Genomic DNA, 12,060 nt, shown 5'->3' with positions numbered 1-12,060 from the left:
TCCGGGAACATCAACAAAATCTCGTAGACTTGAGGCACAGTGAAATTCACACCAGTTACTCCATCTATCATTATTCTATTATGCAGGAAGAACCGCACATCTGTGGGTCATTCAATAATGTTAGCAGACTTCTAGATGTTACCACTGCTAGGCTTAGGCTCGGCTACAAGTATCTCTGGGAGTTTGTAACATCTGCTGATGTAGATTTGACTAAATGTAAACTCTGTCAGCAGAACTATTCGCATACTTTGCGTCACTATATAATGGCATGGGAAAAAATCGCGGAATTCAGAGATAATACCATCAATGGTGTCCAAGAAATGTGTAAATACTTCATTCATAATGATGTGCTGCCGGGAATCTTAGCGAAGTATCCAAAGTTTGCTTACTGTAGGTGCAGCCTGCACATGACTGTAAAGCTGCCGCCCAGTTGGGTGGGTGTGGAGCACATGACTGTAAAGCTGCCGCCCAGTTGGGTGGGTGTGGAGCACATGACTGTAAAGCTGCCACCCAGTTGGGTGGGTGTGGAGCACATGACTGTAAAGCTGCCGCCCAGTTGGGTGGGTGTGGAGCACATGACTGTAAAGCTGCCGCCCAGTTGGGTGGGTGTGGAGCGCATGACTGTAAAGCTGCCGCCCAGTTGGGTGGGTGTGGAGCACATGACTGTAAAGCTGCCGCCCAGTTGGGTGGGTGTGGAGCACATGACTGTAAAGCTGCCGCCCAGTTGGGTGGGTGTGGAGCACATGACTGTAAAGCTGCCGCCCAGTTGGGTGGGTGTGGAGCACATGACTGTAAAGCTGCCGCCCAGTTGGGTGGGTGTGGAGCACATGACTGTAAAGCTGCCGCCCAGTTGGGTGGGTGTGGAGCACATGACTGTAAAGCTGCCGCCCAGTTGGGTGGGTGTGGAGCACATAACTGTAAAGCTGCCACCCAGTTGGGTGGGTGTGGAGCACATAACTGTAAAGCTGCCGCCCAGTTGGGTGGGTGTGGAGCAAGACTAGTAACTGTGTGACTCACCATAGATGTAAAGTGCCTTGTATAGTGACTGTTGTGAGCCTCTTGTTGATCACTTGTGATATAGAAAGATTCCTGATATGTATATGTATTTGTGTAAATGATTGTATATATGTACATGTATATGTAACATTACCAATTGTGTAGCAATCCTCAAAAGATTGTCAGTTGCTTAGCTAAGTGAACTTAGCTAAATGGCTTCCTGAACTCCTTATGTGCCTCTGTAACCCTTTCCACCACCGCCCACGGGATAGGTATGGGGTGCATAATAAAGAAAGAAATTGAAAAAATTACCACAGACGTGGCCAGACATTTGCAGTGCTAACCAGCATATACATATTTTCTTCTGTCCTCTATGGATAGGGATAGAGATCTATTAAACATATAGTTCAGTGAGTTATTGAACAATCAACCACACAAGGTGATTGTTGTGCTTATAAAATGCTAATGTAACCAACATACATAAATACACAGATTTACGTCTGTCCTACATAAATAGTATTCAAGGTATGTTCATTTACACATAATGTGATTAATGTGCGTTTACAAAAGGTGAAATGCAATTCTGACCATCTTCCGCGTACATACATACATACATACATACATACATACATACATACATACATACATACATACATACATATATACATACATACATACATACATACATACATACATACATACATACATACATACATACATACATACAAACATACATACATACATACATACACACACACATACATACATACATACATACATACATACATACATACATACATACATACATACATACATACATACATACATACATACATACATTAATGTATGTCCCTCCTTTGACTGGGTAAAAGAGCAGCTATAGAAACTAATGTGTTATTGAGCACTTATAATCACTGAAGGATTAATTAATAAGATGGACACAGTCGAGAGGTGTGGTCCCCCCCCCCCGCGACCCCTGGGGCCAGGCACAACACCGTGAGCATGATCACCATCACCAGGGATAGTGACGAAGGTGATGATGAAACACCATCACCACAGTAACACCAACCAGACAAGCCGATCGCAGAAAAAATAACCAAAGTTGCCCAACCTCTTCGTAATTGGCATATAAAGTTAACATTAACACCCTCTCATCTACCTCCCTCTGTCTGTCTGTCTGTCTCTCTCTGTCCCAGCCTCTCTGTCTCTCTCTCTACGTGAGCCCACAGCCGCCCACCACCCACACAGGGGCTGGCAGGCAGGCTGCCACTCTCCCTGCTCCAAATACACCCACATACACCTCGCCATAAACCGCCGCCATACACTCCGTCGACTGGGTGTGGCCCTCCTTACTGTGACCAGGCCGTAGCATACACCAGCGGGCCGGCGCTGTGCTGAGTATATCCGCGTATATCAAGTATATCTCCCTCTTCTGGCGTAGTATACGCCCAGATCAGCCCGTGATTACCTGTCGCACGGAAGCCATAGAAATCACTGCTCTACGACTCTAGGGGGATGATCGTGGGGGGGGGGGGGATGGTGTAGGGGGAAACAAAATACGCGCGTGTACACACACACGCACTCACGCAATCGCACGCAAGGAGCATGGAACAAATGGCCGGATACAGAGTGTGTGTCAGGACCTGCTAAATACAGTTAATGTGAATTGTACACTCAGTAAATCCGGTGTGTTATATCCGGCTGAGGAAGTCGTGGACGCTCTCTCCTTGCAGGCGGCGCCACCTAGCGGGCAACCCCCACACACGCGCGCACACACGTACACACACACACACACACAAATGTTTTACTTATCCGTTCTCAAGGAGGTGATGGAATCAGGCCAGAACCTAGTAGAGGTGTTAGGTAGATATCTTGTGCATGAGCTCCCTTAGTGTGCCGTGCTGAGCCTCCTCGTCCTCACACACCCACTTCAAGAACACGCACTCAAACACACACACTTCAAGAACATGCACTCACACACTGCAAGAACACTTATTATTATTAACATCTTTATTGACAAAATGAATTACAATTTTGCCTAATCTGAGGATTTCAATTAAGTCTTATTAAAGTGAGGATAATGCTGGTATTCACTGTCACGCAGGACAGAGGGTCATACACAAGACAATAGGTCTAAACTGTAGGCTGAAGCACATATATATCATGGTTACAATCAATGTTTTAATGTATGGATATGTGAAAACAACTTTCTATTGTGCACTGCCACACAAGGGCAGGGATGGGTTCATAAGTGATGCAGCTTAGAAGTAATATAAATAAAATTGTTCTTCATTCTTTAAAATGGACAAGCAAATTTTAGATAAATTGTTAGGATGTCGTCCAGTACACCTGAGTCAATAAACTAGTTACACAGTTGGTGGTCCAATAGACCAGGAGGTCTAAAGTCTTTTACGGTTTCACATTCAACAATATAGTGTTCTAGTGAATGCATTAAAGGTTTATCACAGAGTTTACAATCTGAGTATTCTGGTAGTGGCTCAGCCTCACTAACCTGCCAGATGTTTTTTTTATTATTGTTATTATTTTCTACCACAGACGTGGCCACACATTTACAATGCTAACCAGCATATATACATTTTCTTCTGTCCTCCATGGACAGGGTGAAAGGTTTGTCAAACATACAGTTCAGAGATTTATTGAACAACCACAGAAGGTGATCGTAGTGCTTTTAAAATGTTAGGCTAAGCTACATACGTAAATACATAGATACACAGATTTATGACTGCATTAATGTGAATATATAATGGTGAAATTTAATTCTGATCAGCTTTATACTTTATACACATACATACACACACATACATGCATACATACATACATACATACATACGTACATACATACATACATACATACATACATACATACATACATACATACATACATACATACATACATACATACATACATACTTACATACATACATACATACATACATACATACATACATACATATATACATACATACATACACACACATACATACATATATACACACACATATATTTGTCTCTTTTACTCTGGCAGGATGAGATAGCTGACAAGAGAAACTTGTGTGCAATTAAGAACTTAACCACTGAAGGTGATTAAGATGCTTTTATATGCTCAGGTTATATAGTTACATTACATAGTTAATCTAGGGTACAAGTCCAATATATCATCAAGTGTTCCAGTACTCATATAGTAATTACAGAGTTCAGCATACCTCAGCCCAGGAGGGCGAAAGTCAGTCAATATGGGACATTCTACAATATAATGTTCAAGAGAGAGTGCATGTTTTCTCTTTCACAAAGTTGACACATTGTGTACTCGACACTTTCACAAAGTTGACACATTGTGTACTCGACATTTGGGTTTTGAGAAAGCTGCCAGATACGTCTATATCCCAGGCGTATTCTGGCCACTATAACATCACATTGCCGGGTTCTTGTTCTATTAGTCCCATATGTGAATGCCTCTTCACTATATCTATCATAATATTTAATACTACAACTTTCAGGTCTTTGTGAATTTGTTAGGTCGGTGAGATTTTCATTTTATATTTGTTTAAGTATTCTCTTTGTCACTGCTAATGAAACACCCATATCAATTTCTACTACTGGTTTTCTGCAGGCTGTCTTTACAAGCATATCAACAGTGTCATGCCATGAGATGCCAACATGTGATGGTATCCATAGGAATTTAATCTCAAATCTGTTTTCTTTAGTAGCTAAAACATTCATTCGAATATCACTGACTATTTTCTGGGTGTCACTACTATGTGCGTTCAATGCCAGGAGTTCACTCTGCGAGTCACAGTATATAAGTCCACTGCCTTTGTCTTTTAAAAATTCAGTGGCAAGGTATATGCCTGCAAGTTCGGTTTGAGTTGTACTTGCCCAGTCATTGACGCGCTTCATTGCTGTATGTACGAGAGAAGATTGTTCAAATATGTTACATGCACATCCGGTACATCGTCCACCTTCTTCTACAGAGCCGTCGGTATAGCACTGATACACATCGTTACCCATACTCTGAGTACTTTCAGTGATGCTTTTCAGTGTTATCTGTTTTAATAATGTAGAATGTACACTATCTTTCAAGGGTGCATTTACAAAATCAACTGATAGATCCCAGTTATCCCATGGAGTAATTGGTTGATTAATCATTAATTGAGTTGGGTACATATTTAATATTTTGATGGAATTGGCTACCTTGTAGAACCAAAATACATAATCAGATTTCACTCTTCTTCCATAGACCTCAGGTGAGTGCAGCATATTAGAAAGTTTAGCTTGAAACTTCATGTGTTGTCTAGATCTACTCAACGCCTTCACGTCGAAAACTGTGCTAATGGACAAAATTCTCTCACTTATGGTAGGTAATTTTAACTCTGCTCTCATATTAACTATTCTCGTGGACTTTGGAGCCCCAAGGATGAGACGCATAGCTTCATTTTGCAAGGTTTCAAGAGATTTCAGCTCTTTGTCAGTATGCAGTGTGAGATGTAGTGCATTGTAGTCAATCACAGAGCGTATAAATGATACATAAAACATTCTAGCAAGTCTCACGTTAAGCCCATGATTGACACCAACAAGGACCCGCAAGGGCTTTAATCTCTCCCAAAGTCTCCTCTTGAGAGAAGAAAGGTACCAAGGGTCGTTAATGGTACCCAGGGTCGTTAATGGGGACACCAAGGTATCTGTAAGACTCGCAGTTCTCAAGTGCTCGCCCATCTATATGATAATTGGCTGGTGGAATACCACATGGAATGAGGGCACGAGTTTTCTGTACAGGGATAAGGAGGCCAAATTCCTCAGCTCTAGTAGCAAAAGCGTCGAGCAGAACTTGCATTCTAGGCTCGGTGGCAGCCTGTAAACATATATCATCAGCATAACAAATGACAGTGTCTTCATTATTAGTTGGAAGATCTTTAATAAGTTTATGAATTCGCGCAATGACTACATCACATTGCCTGGTCCGGTTACTGTGCTGACCATACAAATACCTATTATTACAAAAGTTGTCATAACTCTTAATACTGCAGCTTTCAGGTCTCTGGGCATTTCTTAGTTCTTCTAAATCTGAATTTTAATTCCTTTAATTTGTATGTTTCTAATAATTGCATTAGATAGTCCAAAAGACATAATCAGTGTTTTCTTTCCTGCAAGCCTCATTGGCCAATCGATCTACAAAGTCATGTTTTCCAACTCCAACATGGGATGGGATCCACACAAATTTTATACAACACGCACACAAACACACACACTACAAGAACATGAGCTCACACACTGCAAAAGCATGCACTCAAACACATTACAACAACACGCACTCAAACACACTACAACAACACGCACTCACACACACTTCAAGAAGACGCACTTACACATACATACACTTCAAGAACACGCACTCACACACTCACACACACACACACACACACACACACACACACACACACACACACACACACACACACACACACACACACACACACACACACACACACACACACACACTGCAAGAACACGCACTCACACACAAGAACACGCACTCACACACGCACACACACGGAAGATCCTGAGTATCGAATTTACTCAGTTTCTATGATCGAGCAACAGAGATATTACAGGAAAGAGATGGTTGGGTTGACTGCATCTATGTGGACCTAAAAAAGGCTTTCGACAGAGTTCCACATAAAAGGTTGTTCTGGAAACTGGAAAATATTGAAGGGGTGACATGTAAGCTTCAATCATGGATGAAAAATTTTCTGACAGAAAAATGAGGGCAGTGATCAGAGGCAATGTATCGGACTGGAGAAATGTCACAAGTGGAGTACCACAGGGTTCAGTACTTGCACCAGTGATGTTTATTGTCTACATAAATGATTTACCAGTTTTTATACAGAATTATATGAACATGTTTGCTGATGATGCTAAGATAATAGGAAGGATAAGAAACTCAGATGATTGTCATGCCATTCAAGATGACCTGGACAAAATAAGTATATGGAGTACCACTTGGCAAATGGAATTTAATGTTAATAAATGCCATGTTATGGAATGTGGAATAGAAGAACATAGACCCCACACAACCTATATATTATGAGAGAAATCTTTAAAGAATTCTGATAAAGAAAGAGATCTAGGGGTGGTTCTAGATAGAAAACTATCACCTGAGGACCACATAAAGAATATTGTGCAAGGAGCCTATGCCACGCTTTCAAACTTCAGAATTGCTTTTAAATACATGGATGGCGATATACTAAAGAAATTGTATGGGACTTAAGAAGCACATCAACAAACTGGAAAAGGTGCAAAGACATGCCACTAAGTGGCTCCCAGAACTGAAGGGCAAGAGCTACGAGGAGAGGTTAGAGGCATTAGATATGCCAAAACTAGAAGACAGAAGAAAAAGAGGTGATATGATCACTACACACAAAATGGTAACAGGAATTGATAAAATCGATAGGGAAGACAGAAGAGTAAGGGGATACATGATCACAACCTACAAAATCCTCAAGGGAATCGACCGGGTAAACAAGGATAAACTATTCAACACTGGTGGTACGCGAACAAGGGGACACAGGTGGAAACTGAATACCCACATGAGCCACAGGGACTTTAGAAGGAACTTTTTCAGTGTCAGAGTAGTTAACGGACGGAATGCATTAGGCAGTGATGTGGTGGAGGCTGACTCCATACACAGTTTCAAATGTAGATATGATAGAGCCCAGTAGGCTCAGGGATCTGTACATCAGTTGATTGACAGTTGAGAGGCGGGACCAAAGAGCCAAAGCTCAACCCCCGCAAGCACAAATAGGTGAGCACACACACACAGTACCCCATAACAGGCTGATGCATAAGCTGAAGAAACAGGCAGGAGCGACTTGTAAGGTGCTCCAGTGGATAAAGGAGTACCTAAGCAATAGGAAGCAGAGAGTTACGGTGAAGGGTTAGATCACGGATTGACGTGAAGTCATCAGTGGAGTACCACAGGGCTCTGTACTCAGACCTATCCTGTTTCTGATATACGTAAATGATCTCCCAGAGGGTATAGATTCATTCGTCTCAATGTTTGCTGACGACGCCAAAATTATGAGAAGGATTAAGACAGAGGAGGACAGCTTGAGGCTTCAAGAAGGTCTGGACAAGCTGAAGGAATGGTCGAACAAATGGTTGTTCTATGCCCAATAATCTTGGGCATAGATTACCATAGCACCGTGCCGGCGGTGGGGTGGTTCAAATTGCCTCGGCTATCACCTCATTTTGTCCGGTCGTGATGGTCAAGTGGATTAAGGCGTCTTGTACATACCAGTTGCGTTGCTCCTGGGAGTATGGGTTCGAGTCACTTCTGGGGTGTGAGTTTTCAGTTGCATATTGTCCTGGGGACCATTCAGGCTTGTTCGCATTTGTGTTCCTCACGTGTGCCCCAAAGAATGAGGTGATTTGGTAAAATGCTATGCCCAAGATTACTATCCGAGTGCCGGCGGTGGGGTGGTTCAAATAGCCTCGGCTATCACCTCATTTTGTCCGGTCGTGATGGTCAAGTGGATTAAGGCGTCTTGTACATACCAGTTGCGTTGCTCCTGGGAGTATGGGTTCGAGTCACTTCTGGGGTGTGAGTTTTCTGTTGCATATTGTCCTGGGGACCATTCAGGCTTGTTCGCATTTGTGTTCCTCACGTGTGCCCCAAAGAATGAGGTGATTTGGTAAAATGCTATGCCCAAGATTACTATCCGAGTGCCGGCGGTGGGGTGGTTCAAATAGCCTCGGCTATCACCTCATTTTGTCCGGTCGTGATGGTCAAGTGGATTAAGGCGTCTTGTACATACCAGTTGCGTTGCTCCTGGGAGTATGGGTTCGAGTCACTTCTGGGGTGTGAGTTTTCAGTTGCATATTGTCCTGGGGACCATTCAGGCTTGTTCGCATTTGTGTTCCTCACGTGTGCCCCAAAGAATGAGGTGATTTGGTAAAATGCTATGCCCAAGATTACTATCCGAGTGCCGGCGGTGGGGTGGTTCAAATAGCCTCGGCTATCACCTCATTTTGTCCGGTCGTGATGGTCAAGTGGATTAAGGCGTCTTGTACATACCAGTTGCGTTGCTCCTGGGAGTATGGGTTCGAGTCACTTCTGGGGTGTGAGTTTTCAGTTGCATATTGTCCTGGGGACCATTCAGGCTTGTTCGCATTTGTGTTCCTCACGTGTGCCGCAAAGAATGAGGTGATTTGGTAAAATGCTATGCCCAAGATTACTATCCGAGTGCCGGCGGTGGGGTGGTTCAAATAGCCTCGGCTATCACCTCATTTTGTCCGGTCGTGATGGACAAGTGGATTAAGGCGTCTTGTACATACCAGTTGCGTTGCTCCTGGGAGTATGGGTTCGAGTCACTTCTGGGGTGTGAGTTTTCAGTTGCATATTGTCCTGGGGACCATTCAGGCTTGTTCGCATTTGTGTTCCTCACGTGTGCCCCAAAGAATGAGGTGATTTGGTAAAATGCTATGCCCAAGATTACTATCCGAGTGCCGGCGGTGGGGTGGTTCAAATAGCCTCGGCTATCACCTCATTTTGTCCGGTCGTGATGGTCAAGTGGATTAAGGCGTCTTGTACATACCAGTTGCATTGCTCCTGGGAGTATGGGTTCGAGTCACTTCTGGGGTGTGAGTTTTCAGTTGCATATTGTCCTGGGGACCATTCAGGCTTGTTCGCATTTGTGTTCCTCACTTGTGCCCCAAAGAATGAGGTGATTTGGTAAAATGCTATGCCCAAGATTACTATCCGAGTGCCGGCGGTGGGGTGGTTCAAATAGCCTCGGCTATCACCTCATTTTGTCCGGTCGTGATGGTCAAGTGGATTAAGGCGTCTTGTACATACCAGTTGCGTTGCTCCTGGGAGTATGGGTTCGAGTCACTTCTGGGGTGTGAGTTTTCAGTTGCATATTGTCCTGGGGACCATTCAGGCTTGTTCGCATTTGTGTTCCTCACGTGTGCCCCAAAGAATGAGGTGATTTGGTAAAATGCTATGCCCAAGATTACTATCCGAGTGCCGGCGGTGGGGTGGTTCAAATAGCCTCGGCTATCACCTCATTTTGTCCGGTCGTGATGGTCAAGTGGATTAAGGCGTCTTGTACATACCAGTTGCGTTGCTCCTGGGAGTATGGGTTCGAGTCACTTCTGGGGTGTGAGTTTTCAGTTGCATATTGTCCTGGGGACCATTCAGGCTTGTTCGCATTTGTGTTCCTCACGTGTGCCCCAAAGAATGAGGTGATTTGGTAAAATGCTATGCCCAAGATTACTATCCGAGTGCCGGCGGTGGGGTGGTTCAAATAGCCTCGGCTATCACCTCATTTTGTCCGGTCGTGATGGTCAAGTGGATTAAGGCGTCTTGTACATACCAGTTGCGTTGCTCCTGGGAGTATGGGTTCGAGTCACTTCTGGGGTGTGAGTTTTCAGTTGCATATTGTCCTGGGGACCATTCAGGCTTGTTCGCATTTGTGTTCCTCACGTGTGCCCCAAAGAATGAGGTGATTTGGTAAAATGCTATGCCCAAGATTACTATCCGAGTGCCGGCGGTGGGGTGGTTCAAATAGCCTCGGCTATCACCTCATTTTGTCCGGTCGTGATGGTCAAGTGGATTAAGGCGTCTTGTACATACCAGTTGCGTTGCTCCTGGGAGTATGGGTTCGAGTCACTTCTGGGGTGTGAGTTTTCAGTTGCATATTGTCCTGGGGACCATTCAGGCTTGTTCGCATTTGTGTTCCTCACGTGTGCCCCAAAGAATGAGGTGATTTGGTAAAATACTATGCCCAAGATTACTATCCGAGTGCCGGCGGTGGGGTGGTTCAAATAGCCTCAGCTATCACCTCATTTTGTCCGGTCGTGATGGTCAAGTGGATTAAGGCGTCTTGTACATACCAGTTGCGTTGCTCCTGGGAGTATGGGTTCGAGTCACTTCTGGGGTGTGAGTTTTCAGTTGCATATTGTCCTGGGGACCATTCAGGCTTGTTCGCATTTGTGTTCCTCACGTGTGCCCCAAAGAATGAGGTGATTTGGTAAAATGCTATGCCCAAGATTACTATCCGAGTGCCGGCGGTGGGGTGGTTCAAATAGCCTCGGCTATCACCTCATTTTGTCCGGTCGTGATGGTCAAGTGGATTAAGGCGTCTTGTACATACCAGTTGCGTTGCTCCTGGGAGTATGGGTTCGAGTCACTTCTGGGGTGTGAGTTTTCAGTTGCATATTGTCCTGGGGACCATTCAGGCTTGTTCGCATTTGTGTTCCTCACGTGTGCCCCAAAGAATGAGGTGATTTGGTAAAATGCTATGCCCAAGATTACTATCCGAGTGCCGGCGGTGGGGTGGTTCAAATAGCCTCGGCTATCACCTCATTTTGTCCGGTCGTGATGGTCAAGTGGATTAAGGCGTCTTGTACATACCAGTTGCGTTGCTCCTGGGAGTATGGGTTCGAGTCACTTCTGGGGTGTGAGTTTTCAGTTGCATATTGTCCTGGGGACCATTCAGGCTTGTTCGCATTTGTGTTCCTCACGTGTGCCCCAAAGAATGAGGTGATTTGGTAAAATGCTATGCCCAAGATTACTATCCGAGTGCCGGCGGTGGGGTGGTTCAAATAGCCTCGGCTATCACCTCATTTTGTCCGGTCGTGATGGTCAAGTGGATTAAGGCGTCTTGTACATACCAGTTGCGTTGCTCCTGGGAGTATGGGTTCGAGTCACTTCTGGGGTGTGAGTTTTCAGTTGCATATTGTCCTGGGGACCATTCAGGCTTGTTCGCATTTGTGTTCCTCACGTGTGCCGCAAAGAATGAGGTGATTTGGTAAAATGCTATGCCCAAGATTACTATCCGAGTGCCGGCGGTGGGGTGGTTCAAATAGCCTCGGCTATCACCTCATTTTGTCCGGTCGTGATGGACAAGTGGATTAAGGCGTCTTGTACATACCAGTTGCGTTGCTCCTGGGAGTATGGGTTCGAGTCACTTCTGGGGTGTGAGTTTTCAGTTGCATATTGTCCTGGGGACCATTCAGGCTTGTTCGCATTTGTGTTCCTCACGT

The sequence above is a fragment of the Procambarus clarkii genome, chromosome 36, assembly GCF_040958095.1.
Source record: "Procambarus clarkii isolate CNS0578487 chromosome 36, FALCON_Pclarkii_2.0, whole genome shotgun sequence".
In the NCBI taxonomy this organism is placed as follows: Eukaryota; Metazoa; Arthropoda; class Malacostraca; order Decapoda; family Cambaridae; genus Procambarus; species Procambarus clarkii.
This window is presented reverse-complemented; position numbering follows the sequence as displayed.